Source organism: Andrena cerasifolii, chromosome 1 (assembly GCF_050908995.1).
Source record: "Andrena cerasifolii isolate SP2316 chromosome 1, iyAndCera1_principal, whole genome shotgun sequence".
Taxonomy (NCBI): domain Eukaryota; kingdom Metazoa; phylum Arthropoda; class Insecta; order Hymenoptera; family Andrenidae; genus Andrena; species Andrena cerasifolii.
The window spans coordinates 33,815,739-33,834,578 of NC_135118.1; the positions used below are offsets into that span (position 1 = coordinate 33,815,739).

The 18,840-nt window shown below is 44.2% G+C and overlaps 1 protein-coding gene across 1 annotated transcript in view; it reads right to left on the reverse strand.

The window, feature by feature from the left end:
• LOC143377649 (uncharacterized) overlaps positions 1-16,390 on the reverse strand; it is a 50,948-nt gene extending 34,558 nt beyond the window's left edge. The window contains exon 1 of the mRNA XM_076829192.1: positions 16,057-16,390. The gene's annotated coding sequence lies outside the window, so the exon portion shown is untranslated. The remainder of the gene's footprint in view (positions 1-16,056) is intronic.
• Between the last annotated feature and the right edge of the window lie 2,450 nt (positions 16,391-18,840).

An 18,840-nucleotide genomic window follows, 5' to 3' on the forward strand; every position in this document is an offset into this window, starting at 1 on the left:
ACGTTCACTTGTCGATGTCGAGCAAATAAAACTCGGTTAGAGCGTTCGGGTATTGCAAATACTTGGCACATTCGAATATTACAGCTTCGTCACTTCACTGAACGTTCCCACAGTTCGGGAACGGTTCGGTGGTGTTTGGAGAGGTTTCGAGTCCTTTAGAAAGGTTTAATCCCTGTGGGGTGGTGCTGGGTCTCCTTGGACCCAAGCGCAACACTGCTGAGTGTAATAATAAGGTAAATTTCTCAATACTTAGACATTTAAGGTACGGAGGAAACAGATTGGAGAATTTCTCAATTATACAAGTCGATTTATATAAAAATGATTTTGCAATTACACGATAAACTGAGTATTTTATCATTAAAAAAACATATTATTGCTTTCAGGGTTGTGGCGTTTCCCCCAATCTGCCTCCCGTTGCGTCAGATAGGGGGGAAGAAACTAATACCAAAGCAGCGCTAATCATTGGTCAAAACTTAAATAACTACCTGTCAGAAAACGGTTCATTTCCAACTTTTCAACTTGTTACGAAATATTTCACTTCAATTTCCAATTACGATGAATTTTCCACTCCCATCACAAACCCTTCCGTCCCCAACACCCGCACACTTTTAATCCTGTCAGTCAAACTATCGAACTCAGCTACTAACCCCACAAGACACCAAAAAACCTCGATAAGATATTCCCCCTCGTGTCTTACGAGCTTTATCTCGGACGAAGAAGGTGCGAAGATAATTTTATTTTTAGCCAAAAACCACCTGGATAGAATACCGCCATGTTTTACCTACTACAGATAAAACTAATGCAATATCAAAATTTACAACTAGCAATGACGATGAATAATTAACTCGACGACGAAGGGTGCGAAGATAATTTTTAGTAAAAAATCACACGAAAGGAATCAAGATTAGGGCCATTCTTAAACGATTTTATTTAGCTTCACCCCTCTTTCCGTTTGTTTGTTTGATTGGATCACATCGCGTAAATCAATTTTAACCCACTTCCACCAATCCGATAGACTTGAAATAGCCCCCACAATTTTATTTAAAGCGACATATCACCATCGAAATTGTAGTACATGAAAAGAACTATTATCTTTTAGTTTTTAGTGTATTTTTTTATCAAACTAAATAAAATTGGTTGACTTAAAATTAGTTTACTTGCTACAGACAAGTAGTACCTAATGTGGTATCAATTGCAATGAATTTACACCTATCAATGACAATGAGTAATCAACTCAACGACTCCCAGCGTGGTTCCGCTTTTACCACCTTTGTAACTGGCACACAGATAAACGTCAATCCCCTCCAACGCAGGGTCGTCGTTCGCGCGTTCATTTTCAAAAATTATTACGATGTAATCACCCACGAGTGCACTTTGAAGAACCCGTAGAGGGGGCGGCCTTCTTTGAGCCTGCTCATTTCGAGCCGGGGCCATATATTTTTAGTTACCAGACCCTCTCTCTCTCTCTCTCCCTTTCGCTTCCTGCATATCACCCCCTGGATGCGGGCCTGCGAGCAGCCTTTTTCACCGCGGTCCGAATAAATGGCAAAGTGGAGTCCATGCGTGCTACTCAAAGCCGTACTTTTAAATCCACCACTCCCCCCCGCCCGCCGCCATTATATGTAAAAATCCGATTTCTCTCGCTTGCTACCCGGCCCCCTTCCCTCCCCCTGTTTCCATGCTACTGCATTAAAAAAAAAATGGGGGTCAGCGAGGACAGAGGGAAACCACACGTTCGTGGAAGAGTATCGAAGGATCGTTAAGCGAAAAATCGCGGAAAAATGTCGCCGACGACAGAGAATCTCCAATTAAAACTTTCCCCTTCGAACGTCTGCGAGGTATGCAAATGCAGCCGCTGGAGACGGAGAAAGCTTCGTAAAACTGGAATCTGTCCGTAACCGAAGTCTAACGTTTATAAAATAATGAGCTCGAACATCGTCCACGCTCACCCCCTACAGAGTTTCCCCGTTCTTGGCCTGCCCATGAATAATGCAGGAGGGTGGGGACGGGGATGAATAATAAAATGCTACGAATCGTCGTGCTGCGATCTCCCCAAGTGCGAGTGTCTATTGTTTTTGCGCGTCGCGAAACAACGTTTACGCGACGTAATCGAGACTGTCTAGTAATTGGGGCTAGTCGAGACGGAGGTTGGTTCAAGGGTGTACAGGGTGCGAGAAATGTAATGCTTGCGGATTTAAGGGATGTGTTTGAAGTCTTGATTGGTGGAGATGCGTTAACTGACAGATTATTGCAATTTAAAATCAAGATTAAAATTATGCTGTACTAATTTAGGTATGTGGGTGTTACGGTATGTACCGTAACGTTTGGAACCGTTAAAGTACTGTGTTCCAGAAATAAGAATTTCCAAGGGCTGTTTAACGTTTGTTTTATTTTTGTTTTTCCGATTGTCAAAGTCAGAGCGACCAGGTTCTCGGAAATAATGGTAAAGGAATACTCGGAGTCGAAGGGAGGGGTTGCAATGGTCGCGTGGTTTTGTAATGGTGACGATAACAATAAGAATAACAAGAATAATAGTAATAATAGCAATGACAGGGATGGTAATAGTTATAGTAGCAATAATAATAGTAATAGTAGTAATAGCAATGATAGTGATAGTAATAGTAATAATAGTAATCTAGTCTTATTGTACAATAATGCTAGTGTCACCAATAATGCGCAGGTTTATATACATTCGCAATGTATGAGAAGGGCCAGTGGATTCATAACAGTAGGTTAAGCTCTGATAATCGTGACCATTAGGTTTTCACATCCTGTACAGGACGTTCCTAAATGTGAGGTATACGTGGGAGGAGCTAAGCGAAAGGGGCGGGGCAAAAGAGTCAGTAGGAAGTAGCTCCGTTCCCAGTCATCTAACAGTAATTGGTTGATACTGAATAAAAAGCTGAATAAAGAATTGTGGAATTTGAAAAACGAATTTTGGTTTCCAAGAGTGAAGTATTCTTATTATACATATGTGTTGATATACCATAATGTCACTGATATGTAATGCGGTGTAATTGAGTCAGTGATAATTGAAATGAAACCGAGCAAAAAAAAAATAAGAATAATTGATAAGTTTAACACTAATTATAACCTCGAGTGCTAGAATTTAGAAATTTATAGAAAATGGAATTGATCAACTTCACTCCTGTGAGACTAGGTTGTTACCGTACGGTTCGACAGTATGTTACGAGTAACTTCGTTCGAATAAATGATTTTCTAATTATCGCGAGCGCCGTATTTCTCCAACGATTTAATTGCATTTTCGTCCATTTATAACCGAACAGGTTCGCGTCTCGAGGGACGCACTAATAGCATGGAGAAATCGCTCTCTAGGTTGCATTCCGACCATTTTTCGACCGTGATCGACGGGGAAAAGGAAGAAATCACTGCTGACCAGCGGAGGTTAAAGATAAATCGTATCAGGGACACTATCGCCGCTTCTTTTTTCTTTCCTCGGCACTCTGATACACTGGTTTTACGCCCAACCATTCCTCTTTTTACTCCGTGCACGAATGTCGACGTTAATCGTTACTCGTTCAACTTTTTCATGTTCGTCGCAGCCGCTGATAAACCTGTATAGTACGTGACGGGCAGCAATCTTAACAGCGCCCAACATACAGTGCGTATAATAACAACAACTGAGGTCATTCCCTTCATGGATAAATTTACACACTTAGATCGCTGAAAATTTGATAAAGAGTCCTATTACCAAATAAATCTTGTCTTTCAAATTCAAGATAGAAGATTCTTCCTTATACCTACGCAATCTACTCGATAAGACAATAAAAGTTTGAAAATGAACCATATATCAGAAACGAACCGTTTTCTCACAAAAGGAAATTAAAGTATTCGCCAATTAGATCGCACAGCGCTTCTGTGGGCGGAGCGTTCCCCCACTCTGTCTCCCGCCGCGACTCGTAGAGAGGGACTACGCCACACCAGATTCCCAGAAGCTTAACAATTCCCCTGAAAAGTAAAGAATACTTGAAACGTTCCAAACTTGCATAAAATTCTAAACATTCAAGACCTTCAAGATTCACGTAGACTCAAAAAAAATCTCCGATGTTCCAGAAGCATCCAAAGCGATTCGAATTTTCTGCTACACGTTCGTAGTGTCCCGAGGCCCCCGTCCTCTGTTCCAACCCTTCTCCCCAACCCTCGGCGCACTCGAGTCCACGAAAGCGAACACCGAAATTCGGGTCAGTGCACACCGTCACAAGCGATTCTAAGGCCGGGCATCGCGGCGTAATATCGCGACTCTCCGCCTAATTGCTACTGATGGCTTAATAAATCCCTCTTCTTCGCCCGGCAGCCTGGATCCATCCAGCGATCCCCTTGTTCTTCGCCGAGCTTCCCGACGCACACGTCCGTTCCCCTCCGCCATTCTCCATCGTCTAGTTTCCCGGTTTCTCATCACGGAGGGCCAAAGAGAGCCTGGTTTTCTCGAGCGAAATACAAATTTGTCCGGACGCGTTTGAAAAAGTGCTCAAGGGACAGGGGTGCGGAAACGCGAGCGCTTCCAGTGCCCGGTGAATCATTTATCCCCGTCGCTCGTCTCGCGAGCCCGCCTCCCCTTGCTCTCTTTGCTTTCCTCCTTCTCCTCGCGAATATCCCGCGCACGTCGCGTATCCTCGATCTCCTCGCGCTTCCACTCTTCTGTTATTTTTCCATTCGCTTCTTTATTCCACCCATCGAGGGCTTTCAGTGGCACGGGGCTTCGCGGGTTACTACGTAACTTCTTTCGCGCTCCTCGGTTATTAACTGTCTCGCTGGATTATAAATTGTTTTGGCAAGAGTTGGGGAACAACGGCGCACCATTAACGCATGTGCTTGTTGAATTGCAATCGATCATACCCCGTTCTGTGTTTGCACAGCGACAATGATGGGAATAAATGATTGAAGCGAAGGCGGGAAAGGCTGATTTTCCCTGCGGCTACCCGTGTGGACCCCGAATCCTTGCCATGGAAACGGGGCCTACGGACGTGCTCCGTGTGGGATAACAGTGTAAACGATTTGTGGAATGTATATTATTGTTAAGCGATATTTGTCGATGTGTGCTACAATTTTATATCTTAATAGGGAATCACACTCGTGACGCGCATCGTGTTTCCTGTATGGGAACAGATTTATTTATTAAATTTTTCGCGTTTTCGTTTCGTCCTGAGCCTGCTCTAGTGGACTCGTCGGTAAGGGTTACCTATAGTCTGATTTTCGAGAGTTGAGACCTGAGGCGGGTCCCTCGGACGGAACGCGGAGGATTAAACCACGCTCCGTCCGAGGGACTCGCTTCAGGTCTCAACTCTCGAAAATCAGACTATAGCATAACCTGCCTTAGACGGAGGGATGTTAGGAGGTAAGTCGAAACATGTGTGTATAGGAATCTGTAACTAATGTAATTTTAAATGATTCATAAATGATTAATTAGTGTATTCGACTGTTTGTTCCATTTAAGTTTACTGTAACGTTTGTAACTTCTAGAAAGATCGTAAGACAAGAAGTTACAGTGAATAAAATATGGGGAATGACGTTGGTTAGAAGTTATCGTTGCGCGGTACAATTAAAAGAAGAAAGTGATATATATTGCTGCGGCACGAATGCGTATATGTATGTAGCTGAAATTACGCTGGTAAATATTAATATCTAGTTAACGTCGTGGCAATTCTGCGTCGTTTTGTTGCCAAATTGGGGGGACTGCGTACAGTAACTTCGTTAAGACGCTTTCCGTGCGCCGCGGGATCCCAATTACGCGAAGATAATTAATTGGGATCTATTGCTCCAATTGCATATTAATGTCAATTTGCATAGACGAGTTCCTCGTCGTCCTTGCTCTCGACTTGAGTGCTCAGTGATGCACGGAACAGTTGTGGTGTTTCCTTGAGACACTCTCGACAGTCTCGAAGAACATGACCACGAGCCAATGTATGTATCTCGTGCACTCGTTACTTCTCGAGAGCTGTTCCATCGATCGAATAGTTGCATGAATTTAATGTTTGGCCAGCTGACGCGATGGTACAAGAAAAATATCCAACGACACAGTAACGCGGACCTAGGTAAGTTCCATTATAAATCATAAACGAGTCATTTCGAAAACGCACGCAATATTTCAAAAAGCACAAAAAAGTAGCACTATGAAATTTCTTCCAAAATTAAACTATAAGTACGGATTCGGTATGCAGGGGCCGATTTGCATATAAGCTAAGTAGGCTGCAACCTAGGGCGTGAAATTTTATGTGGCGGCAAATTTTAGGGGGGAGGTAATTTTGGACGAAAGAAATTGGAAGAAGTTAAAACACGGAAGCTTGAAAACTTTATGAAATTAGCAATAACTCATATGTGAGTTGTCATATTGAATTAATTTTAAAATTGTCTCGACTCTTTCAAATTAAAATATTTGATGATATTTCTGGAAAGTGAGGCAGATCCTTATTAGCCTAGGGGCACCGAATCTCCAACTTCGGCCCTGGTTTTATTCCTTTCGGGTGGTTAATAGTCGAAGACCTTAACCAGCTTCTTTGTTGTCACAAAGCCCGTGCCAATTGGGATCAAGCCTCTCCAGTCAACTTAAACGAATCGAACGTTGCCGCGAAGGTAACAAGATTCACCGAGCACTCATGAAAATCACCGCCGCTGAAGACGATCGGAAAGATGGCAAAGATCCCAGTCACGATTACTCAGCGAACGCTAAAACTTAAGATCCAGATGCGGCGCGGATAGAGCCCTGCGTCGAGTAGTATCCGAGAGATACAATCGACACGTGGGTACGGCAAGGAGCTCGCGCTCAAAGGTGGACGTGGTTCCTTGGATGGGAACAAAAAGGAGGAAGTCGCGTTAAGCCGCGATAAGAACCGTCTTACGGTTGAGATCGTTACGGGACGATCCATTTTCCTTGCCGTGCAGAAGAAACGAGAAAGGGAAGAGAAGGAAGAGGAGGAAGGGGAGGACGAGGAGGAAAGAAGAGGCCGCTCGTTTACATGTCTTCCGGCGATTCGAGGGAACCTGGCCACTGGCCTTTCTTTCTTTAGCCTGCGTGCAACGAGACGCTGCAATGTTTTACCATGATTCCTCTGACTTTCCCGACGTCCCACGGGGCTTGGGAGTTAGAAAGGGAATGCCAATCCCGAGGTACCCTTGGTGGATTATATATATATATTCCACCAAGTGTATTTATTCCATTATATATATACACTGAATTCGGTAGGGGCCAAGGAGAGGTGCCATCTTTGTTTAATCTGCAAAAGATGTATAACAACACTTGGCGCTGCGAAACAGAAAAAATGTTAATTGTCCTCGTATTAATAATTTACAATAACTCCCTTACGATTTAAAATACATAAACATATACATACACATATTAGAAACGCAGTCAGATTTATTCTACGTATATTTAATTCTAATGTCATACGTAGCATATGCGCACGGACACATACACGCATTCATGAACGCACACGCAAGAAAGATAGAAAAAGATTAATGCAATTTATACATATTTATTCAGTTTAGCGGCACCAATTCGGGATGAACGAAACGTGTGTTAGTTCCGTTTTGGCTGAAGGTGTGCGTGTAACGCGTATACGTATTATGTTGACGAAAAAGTTTCTTGGAGAAGACGAAGAAAAATCTTAAAATTTCCGACTGATCCATGAGACGATATTATGGTATCTCTGTTATGCGCGGACCGATTTTATTGAAATTGGTCTTATTTGAAAGCTTATATGCGGTTTACATAAGAAAAGTGCCTTTAAATTTAGGAAATATTGAAGGCGTGATGAGATATTAATGAAATAAGTTTCTGGTTAGGTTGGAATAGCCTGGCGACGAGTAAATTAGCGACAGTCGACATATACAGGGTGTCTTTCCTGTACTTTCTTTCCTGTACTTGGCGTCGAGACGTTACCACGTCTCTAGATTCCATTAATCAGATTTTCTTTTCAGTTCATTGTTTAAAAGAAAACAATTGTTAAACATAACCTATGATTTTCATACGTCCAAGGTGGTACTTCCTCATCAACCGCGTCATTATTGGGAACAAATCATATTTGCCACTTGAATAGGCTGATTGGAACTACGTTTCTGGATTCACATATATGCTTATTTCAAAATATCTTTTCGATGTCTGTCTTTTAATATCATTTTTCATTGTGATTAAATGTTATTTAATTTTATGTAAAATAAAATTCTAATTTTTTAAGATCTACGTATTTTACTGTATGTTTTATTTATTACAAAACATGTTTACACCCCCTGCGCTTTTCAACCAATGAGTTGCCCCGAAGGTTTGATAGCCCCAAGCCCCAAAAATCTTAATCCGGCCTTGCTAATTCCTCGTGTAGTTCGCAGAGTAATAGGAAATATTTGTTATAGAAAACAGAAGGGGTGAAGTATAAGTGAATTAGAATGATTAATACTACACACATAAAAAGGATCCAGCAAATATTCTACGCCCTCGATTTAATTTCTCAGAAAGTAACCGGCCCTTTGTCCAGGATTTTATCGCCTATCCTCAGACACCCCGTACATGTATATCTCAGGCCATAATGCTCGCTGAAAGGGTTAAAACCCCAGCACAGAACGAATACATTTCGCCCCGTTGGCGGTGAACAGAACAGGAAGCTAAGGCGTCTATTATAAAGGAGACAGGAGAAACTAGCTAAGGGGGGAGGCTCGGTGTAAACTGTGGTGCATTTGCATACGATATATCCGCAACTGAAACCGCATTTTCTGCTTTACTCGACGTCTACGTCCTACGTGGCGCGGCGAGAAGGCCCGTTTCTAACCCCCCAATGATTTACTTCGCAAACACATCGCCGACGCAAGTACAAATTTGTTGACGAACGGAGGGTGGAGGGAGAAGGTGCCCTGGAAAAACAGGGGCGGAAATCTGTAATCGTTGGAAATCGATTCCAAGCCGGGGGGGGGGGGGCAACGTTACCTAATGGCCGAGCATCGATAAAGCACGTTTTAGGGCTCGAATTCATTAGCAGGCGCGCGAGGACGCGCGTAGCGGGCGAATTATCGAGCGAAATGACCGGAAACCGACGTGAACCGCAATGTCAGGGGTAATCGACGCTTGGAACGATTGCGATTTCGCCAGTGAGTCGTGGAATCATTGGAATTATGTGAAATATGATACGGTGTAATTTTAATTTTGATTTAATTTAAACGGACCGTGTGGTACACAGTTACTCAGGAATGTATCCGCCAACCCTGTATGTGTGTATAACATATTTTAGTTATTCAAGTAATGTTGAATTCAGAATTAAATACTATAATTTACATTGATGTAAAGCTTAATTAATATGGTCAAAGTATTTTTCCCAGAAGAATGGCATTTAGGAATTTAGTTGAATCTACGCATAATAGATTGAAGCTTATTAGAAGAATATTAAATTATTGTAATCACGTTTGTGTAAATTAAATATTAAATTTGGGCGATTATCTTGCACGATCTTTGCTACTTTAAGCTGTGGACAATTTTGAAATTGAGTGCACCAAAAAGGAGAGTATATTAATGTGAATTAGAACTGAGAATTCTGTTTTTGAGGGACATTTTCATATATAAAATATGTTACATATAGGGTGGGCTTTTGTGGATAACTATATTTGTAGAGTGATTTGGGACCAAAAGTGTGTTAGGAAAACATTGGCACCGGTTGAGAGCTCTCATCCAAGTGGAATTGAAGAATATAATTTTTAACTTGAAAATATGAAATTCGTAGTTGGGTGGGAGGTCCTCGAATGGGCACGACGCATCGACTTGACCCGTATGTATATTACTAACAAGAGGAGGGCCCGAGTTGGATCAACATATAGTAGAGAGGATGAATTTAAATTTATAAGAAGGAGATCTACCACACTATATATATATACTATATATATAACTTTATATCCCAAAACTGTCATTCAAATCAAAGGCTCTAGAACTGGGCCCACTGATTTTTATTTTTTTTCTACATCCTGACAATAAGTATTAATGCCCCAAAACTATTCTGAATGCAACCTCTCTCCTGCTTCTCTTACAAGTTCTTTATATGCATTCTATCACCAATACCATTGGTCCCAACATCCTCCGTGTATGTACAATGCAAAGTGACGTAGGACATCCAAACGACAATTCAGTTTCTCAAAAACTGTTGACGCTGCTACGTTGCATGCTCTCCAAGCGATAGAAACACGAGGAGTACCATGAATGGCGATTCGACATTGAAATTCGAAGAGGCGAGGACCCACCGATAGAAATCTCTCGACCAAGACTTCCCGCCGAGGTAGAGGAAGGCTAATGCATAATTTATGAAAAAGGAACGAAAGGTTAATTCTTGTTTACCCAGGTCGACGTTTTCGTACGGATTTCCGGGATCGATTAAACAAGAATCTGCCGGTGCTGTCGAATAGGTGGATTAGTAAGTCGCTTACCAACCCACCATTTCCGCTTCCGTTTTGCATAAATCAAATAGGCACGCCTTTATAAATATTCCCCTTTATACGAGACACGAAAAGTGTTTCCTTCTTACATAACCTGCATAATAAAAGAAAAAATGTAAAACATTGTATTCCATTTCCAAATACTCGATTTACAAACACCACCGAAACAGAAACATTCTATTCGTAGAGGTCGTTAAAACAGAAATACTGCGTTTACGAAGGTCGCCCTCGTTTATTTATTTCCTTCGCATTGTACTTCCCCAGAACATGAATCTATCCATATCTCCCAGCCCGGACTCGCGCTGCCTTCTTCCCCCCCCCCCCCCCAAAAAAAAAGTCGAGCGGCCAGGTTCGAATTTCAAATATTTCTACTTGCCATGGCCATTATGTCAACATCCATCCATCCGTCCCCTCTGCCTCCGTTTATCGGCCTTTTCCCCGCCATTCTGTTCCCTTTACCCGCAGAGAATGGTCCGGCTCGAATTACGAGAGTATCACGGGGGGATGGGTTTTTTCCTATGAAAACGCGTCCGGGAGAAGCAGGTCCTCCGCAGTCTGTAGCACGTGTCGCGCGGGTACAATGGGCCTCGGTTCGCAAGCCCTCCGTCGATACACGTCTTGTTGGTAATAATTTAGCTGCGTGGCTGACGTCGGCCGACCCTGTCGATACGGCAAACTGCCGCGAACGCGAGTGACGCCGGCAAATTAGCAGCAACTATGTCGCCAGATGCACGGTAAATTGGGGCTGATTAAACGGGGAGACGCCGCGCGACGACAGGACCATGATACACACTTAAATACGCGCACGTTCTTAATTGTCGTTACGGGTGCGCTCTTCTTGCGTGAACTGCTGTACGCTACTTGGCATGATCAAGCGCGTGGTGTCTTTGACATTTTAATCGTCGGTCTCGCAACGTGCCGCTGGCAGTTTCAACTTAATTACAGAGTTACACGGGTTACACGCGATTAAATGCTGTCGGCACAAACATCCACGAAAATTAGTTAAAAATATGAAATATTTTAATTCTATATTCTGTATATTCTACAACGTCCTTGGGGGCACATATGTGGATCCCAGACTGGAACCGAGGTACCGAATGATATGCATTTTAAGATTCACTAAAGGTTACGTAGAAATGAACATCTATGATCGGAAATAGAAGTCAGGAGAAACTGGGCCGTTTCAACAAGTAAAGCGTGCTTGTAAGATTAAAGGAAGAGAGAGCGCGGAGGGATAAATTCGTAATTGCACCGTCGGGACTGTAATCTCTGTCGAAGAAATCCCGAGAAGTCGCCGGTAGCGCTAAGAATAAACGCGAGGCGCCACGATAAGCAGGAAATCACGGAATGAGTGTCACTTGTGCTTCGAAGCTCATACGTCAAGCTATCCGGTTATTCGCCGTACGCTTGCGAAAGAAAATCGAGAGATGGGTTTCCGTGGGCGAGACGTGCGCGTAGCGTTGCGCGCCCTCTCTCTCTCTCTCCCGAGATCTCGTGAAAGATACGCGTGTCACAGTGTCATCGTGAAAGCTTTTTTGACACGATAAACTCGACGTTACGAATTGCTCACATGTGTGCGGTGGACTCTCGGCTCCGTTCCCTATCTCTTCGCCTCCCTACGGCGTAACACGATTCCACCGCGGGAATGGCAAATATGGCACGCAATTTCCCCTCAAATTGGTCTCGCGTAACTTAATTCGCTCGCGATGGCCCGAAGCGCGGCGACCCTTCCCCTCTTCTTTTTTCTCCATCGACGATAATTTTCTCCGCGGTATAGGTCACACACGGACACGCTCTTTTTTCCTTTTTGCAACCGTTGACCGTATTTCACGTTCGCGTTACCCCGTCGGTACCGAAAAAATATGCCTTGTTACACGGTCATTGTAGCGAAGAATAAAGTGGAGCACGTGAATTACGCGGAAAGTGTACTTCGACGATAAATATACGTGATGGCTATAATGTAGATATGGCTTTGGATAGGTACTACGCCGGTGGAAATAATAGGGAGGTTCGCGTTTCTGAACGAACAATTTGTGAAACAAATAGATGCTACTTTTAGCACACTTTATATGGCTAAACATCGTGGCAGTTCGGACGGTCCCTATGCAATTCTGGAGGTCCCCACACGCCATATTGTTTCCACGAAGCACACAGGATTACTATGTACATCTAACTGTGTTTACAAAACTCTCCAAATACTTGTGCCCTTTTCTTCCAATTAATAAATTTAATAGTCACTTTAAATCCGACAGACATTTTCCACGTAAAATACATATGAAAGAATGAGCCGAAAATAACGGAAACAAAAGTATGTACATACCACTGCGAGGGCATGAAACCCTGCAGGGCTATTACGTAAATTTTCAAGCCCAGCCACGTAGCTATCGCATTACCCAAAGGAAAAAAGACCAACAGTGCACCAATGAGCGAAACACGATATCTATGGTTAAATATCTCGTAAGCAATTAGGTGTCTACGAAAACGGCTCAAAACAAATAAGACACTTCCGCATTCTCCATCTTAGTGTAAATTATTCAACGAGATGGGGATTCCGCCAAATTGTAGTAAGTTTAAAAGGGTTCTATGGCAAAATTTAATTAGAAAAGCTGCTCCATCTACTTAAAAGCTTCCGTCAAAATCGATGTGTAACACCTCGTGTAAACCCCCTCCGAAACTCCAGACCCTACAACAGGACTGTTTTAAACCATCAGATACTTAACTCGGCAATAGTCGTTTATGCAGACAATTCCCTATTATTCCCCACGAACGTACTCCTGCGCGGCATTCCCCCGCTCGCAATTCACCAAAACGAGCGCAAAACTGGACTATCAAGCGATCATCGAAGGGATCCTTTGTGCCCCGCGCTACTTCCACCAAACAACCATTGTTCCGTAGGACACAATACGCGCTTATTCCATCGAATTACTAGCCCGGCGAATGCTAATTCAGCCACGCGCGTCTATTGTCACTGCCCTCTGCCGAATTCAGCGAAAAATACTCGCGTAACGCGATCGAGAGCTTCGACGGAAAAAAGTTCCTAGGACCGTCGCGTCGTTATAACTCGGTTATTCGCGTTACAGAACACCGAGTTGCACGTGGACAGCATTCCACGTTCCGAAAAAACGGCACCAACAACAGACCCACCGTGTCACGTCTCTAGTTGATCGCTTTCGTTCGCGTTGTAGCAGCGTCAACGAACCGAATTCATCGCAGCAGCGAGAGGGAGAACACGAAAATGATCGGCGTTCGTGTATCGACGTGTTTTTTTACCGCGCATCAGCTTTGAGCGTGGTTGTTGCGACATCGCCGACACCTACGCGATCCTTTAATGAATTAACACAACGAACGCGCTGGGGGGATGAAAAATCGTTAAACAACGCTACCATGGAGGCTACGGTGCTCGAGATGAGCGCGTATGCTACCACTTGTCGCGTCGATGGGAACCTTATTATAAATACAAAGACGAAAAGCGTTGCGGCAATACTCCACTTCGTTATATGTTTAGTGCAAATGCCAAGGGAATAGATAATTTTGTTTTTCCCCTAGATGTCACGTGATGCAATTTTTGATTGATTGCAGTTTTAATAAATTTCTGTTTTTACATAGCTGAAAGAAGAAAGTATGCGCTGATGAGACTTAAATCTTGATGGTATATTTATTTAATGGTAAAAGGCTTGAAAGGTTAAAGACTGATTTTTCAATTGGATTAAAAAATAACTGTATATACATTGTTATGGAATAAGCTGCCCTTAAAGTGGAATAAACCTTGAACTATACTAGCATGAAAGTTTCTTAGGTAATGAGTTAAGGTAATAGCTAATTCTTTGCTAAATAGTTACGTTGTAGGTTTTAATGATTCGGTAAACTGCCACATAAAATTTCAGTAAATTATTCTTTTTATGTAAACCCAAAACCCTCTGGAATTCAGGTTATGACTACTGAATGTTCCATAGGTCGAATTACCTAAATTATAGCATAGATTATAAGTCATTCGACAGCAGACACCATCTATGGAATACAAAAATATTTCGTATTTTGCGCGAGTTTAGCGATAGCGCGATTCCATTTCAAACTCCAATCATCGAGCAAATAGAGTAGATGGGGAGGGAAGTATTTCGCCCACTCGAATACAAGGGGGCATTGAAGGAGTACGGTATACCATAGATCGTGGTATTCGTAATGCCGTATTTGCAATAACGATGCCCTTCCTCTTCAATGCCTCGTTGTATTCCGATATTCGATGCGCAAAGAACCCTGCCACAAAAAGTCTCCTACAAGTATCAAAAACCAGACAGACTCTTATCTGCCGCGAAGGAAAAAGCGCAAAACTCCTATCTCAAACGCGCTCGAAAAGAACACCAGAATTCTGTTTACTACTTACGTAGCGCCAACAGTTACTTCCAATCCCGTGAATAATTTCGATACCTCCATCATAAAAACCACTTCCTCCTGTTTGGTAAATGCGCGTGCACGCGGGTCAAAGTTCTCTTTCGACGAACTCGTTCGTCCGTTTATAATCCGAAAAGCAGGACGTCCCTTTACCCCCGCGAGCAAACACCGTTACGCGCAGAAAAAACGAGCTACCGAACGCATCGTAAACAACGAAGCCCATCTGAGAATCTCGGGAAAGTACGTTTATCGTTGCTCGGATGGGAATGTTTTCCACGATTCCGTAAATAATCGATGAAACGTCCTCTCAAGTCGAACGGAACGTTCTCGAAAGCTCGTTCACGAAGTGAAATCACGGAGGAGGTTACACGATGCCAAATTCGCGGTGGTAATGGGTCCGTGAAAATTCAAGAATTTTTTTGAGAGAAAAAGAAACGTAATTGTTTTTCTATTGTATATGATCTAAATTTTGTTACAAAGCACTGAATCTTCCAGGAAGAAAAGTGCTTTTAATAGAAGATACGTAGTTTCGTCGCGTAAACATGAGAAGTTTGTTGTTTTTCGTGAACCGCGCGACGAAAATGTCCCGTGGCACGCTGGAGACACAGCGATCGGACTTCGATCTGCCCATTCTATCGATGCGCGTGGGTCTATGGACGAGTTGGGTCGTCCAGCGAGCGCGTCGCGCGAGAAGGGAACGGCTAGCGACGATTCGGCGATAGAGGGTGAAAGAGAGAAGCCGATAGAGGCCATCGATCGTCCGCGGGCAAAACACGCGCGCGCTCGTCGAAAAAAAGGATCACCGTAGAGATTCGCGGCGACAGTCGATGGACCGTGCACGGTCCCGCATCCGAAATCGTCGCGAGGCATCGCGTGGCTCCGTCGCCCCGCTAATTTAGCCCCGACAGAATTCGATCTTGGCTTTGCAGACGTACACAAAGAGGCAGATGAAGAGGGAAACAGAATGGAAAGAGGAAGAGAGAACGGTAAATTACGGGGCGGGTCTTGCCGTGGAAAATCGATGGGAATACACGGAGAGCGCGTAGAACGAGCCCCGACGATGCTCTAGGAACGTTCGTCCGCGTCTCCGTAGACGTCGCGCGGTCGCCTCCGCGCGTCACCCGCGCGCGTCCATTTCCGCGAGCAGAGTATGTATGTACTTCGAGGGGGAGGAGAAACGGAAAAAATGGAAGAAAAAAGAGGGGATTTCTACGCATAAAAAAAAAGCAAAGCAACGTTACTCACCTTGCGCCGTCTCGAGGGATGCAAAGCTCAGCTTCCGCGACGTATTTTCCAGGGGCGACTCGATGCTCGGCGGTCCTGCTGACGTTCACCGTGCTCCTCTGTGTGCCTGTGTGCGTGTGTTGACACACGGTCGACGGGCGCAGGTGGTAGTGGTGGTGGGTATGGTGCTAGTATTGGTGAGGTACGAAAAAATGTATAGTGGTAACGCGACTGCGCCACTGGACCGAGTGACTGCCTCGAAGCGAGTCTGCCAACTACCCACGACCGAGCGTATCACGGGACCGTGTGCGTCCTCGTCGCGGTGCTACCGTGTACTACGTGTTGCTGCTGTCGGAGCCACTGCCGCTCTACCCCGCTCGTCCTAAACCTCCGCTCTCCCCCTCTCTCCAATCTCCGGAGACTTTTTCTCCTTCTCTGCGTGCGGTGCCACTCTCTACCATCCCTCCAGAGAGTCCACGCAGCGAGCTTAGCGCGGGGTTGCCGCTACCAGCGTCGCCCCAAGGATATTTTCAAACGCGTACGCATACACACCCGGATCGCTATTTCGCATCGCTCGCGCGGCGCGCTCTCCCCGAGCCACCCGGCACGATAAATATTATCCCGCGGCGGTATAATGTTGCTAATCGTTTGTAACCGGCGGGATTACGCGGGAGGAGGTGGAGGGAGCAAGGAGGGATTAAATAAGAGTATAATCCGGGGAGAGTAAATGTAGATCAATGTTTCCCTGCGAGACACACGAAATCGGTGGAGGTTAGGATGTTGTTTTAATGATCGTTAGAGGGAGGGATTGAGGGTAATGGGCATGGAAATGCGTGGAAATGAGCAGTTTACGGGGAGACACTTTTCTGCTTCTCGTAGGCAGGGCTGGTTTCAGAAAGATGGAAGTTACATGCTTGTGGATACGAAGTATTAGAAATTATGTCTTGGAGGAAGTGATCCATGAAATGTTGCGACGAAGAAGTTATATTACAGTCGATATTTGGAAGAAAGGGCCAGGGAATGCGAATGATTGAAGTTCAGATGTAGAAAATATGATCCTGTACAAATGTTGAGCAGAATTCGTGGCTGAAATGAGATTTCAGAGTGGCAAACTTAATTTTGCAACTCTGTTTTTTATCAACGCGTTTCGCGTTAGATTCTCATTTTAAGGATACTTACATACAAGAATTACGAGCAACTGTGCTCGTAAAATATGTGAGATATTTCGAGAGTATTGAACTATCCGAGTCTTAAATTTCTTCTAATCTACACTTTCCAATGGAAAAAGAATAGAACTTGTGCAAACTATATTAACGCAAAAGCGATACCCGTTTTAATAAATCTCGCGCTTCCTACGTAGACTACATTACTATCATTCCTACGTAAATTCGCCACAGTGCATATATACAGGGTGTCCGAGAAACAGGACACTTGATTATCCCCTTCACACGTGCAATACGCATTTTCGATGAGAAATTCTGAATCTGTTGAGCTGAACCTGATTAAGACATATTAATAAAATATTTATAAATAACCACTTACGACGGCAGAAAGCGTGCGAAAGAAACCATCGAAAAATTATGAAGACATCACTTTCAATGTTTACAATAGTCCATAAACTTACTACTCTAATATATTTCGCGTTTAACAATAAAATTCTCGAGTCCAGAATCGACTTAAGGTCATATTAAACACAATATACTTACATTGAAAAAACATCGGTAGCCCCGGAAAATTGCATTAGAGCCTTACCGCGACAATTTGCAATTTAAGTTACGCTTGAAACATTTTTCTCGCGATGAAGCGAGCCAACGAGCTTCTCCAGCGAGCCACCCTGTACATTACCCGCCAACTCGTCTTCCTCGTATCTAGCGAACGATTAATCTCCGTAACGTGGCGATTAAACCGCGATTGCGAGTATGCAAGAATATCGATTCAAACGAATCGGATGCAAAACATGGTGTGCACGCTGCCCAGAGCGTGCGTACGCTCGGTCTCCGAACCGAGTAACCGTTACGGCGAGGGAAAAACCGCTCTAACAAATATCCACGTTGACGAACGGTCGATCGATGTTTCTTTCTTTTTTTATCCCCGCCACGCCGAGGCCAGTGGATTCTGATAAAATTTTTTAGCGCGAGCCCCGCGACTTCCCGAAAGCGGGAGGGGAGCGACTAGATTTAACAAGGCGGACACGCTCCTACGCCATATATTGCGCGTGCAATGGTACCCCCGGCATTTTCTCGGAACCCGCAGAGGCTAGACCGTCTTCCTGCGCGTAACTCAGCTCGTGCACCATTCCCCGGTTCCTTAATCGCCAGGCCAGAAGTGGTTTCTCGCTCAGGGGGCACACCGACCAGTTCCTTTTTCGACGATGCACGCCCGACGATGCTTTCGCGCGCGACCTTCCGCGCGATCCTGTTCCACGATCGTGGGACGATCGCGGGAGAAAAATCGCTTGCGCAAGGGCTCGCCGCGTTCGAAGTTTCTTAACGACCGGCTGAACTGGATTTAAAGCAAACTGGATCCCGCGATCCTGTTATTCGGATCTTACGGCCACGCTGCAGTCCTATCTCAATCGTGCCCGCGAGATGTATTATGTAGGATTCCAGGAAAAATAGGTTAAAAGTTGAATCGCGCGCCAGTATAGATAACCACTGTCACCTGTGAAACGTACCGTGGGATGGACCTGTTAACAGATCAAACAAACTCGTTAACTCGTTACACAGAAATACCTTCGTATTTGGCGAGACGAATTAATTCGTTATGAAAGCTTAATAATTCCGCTCGTAAATAGTATCGCTGTAT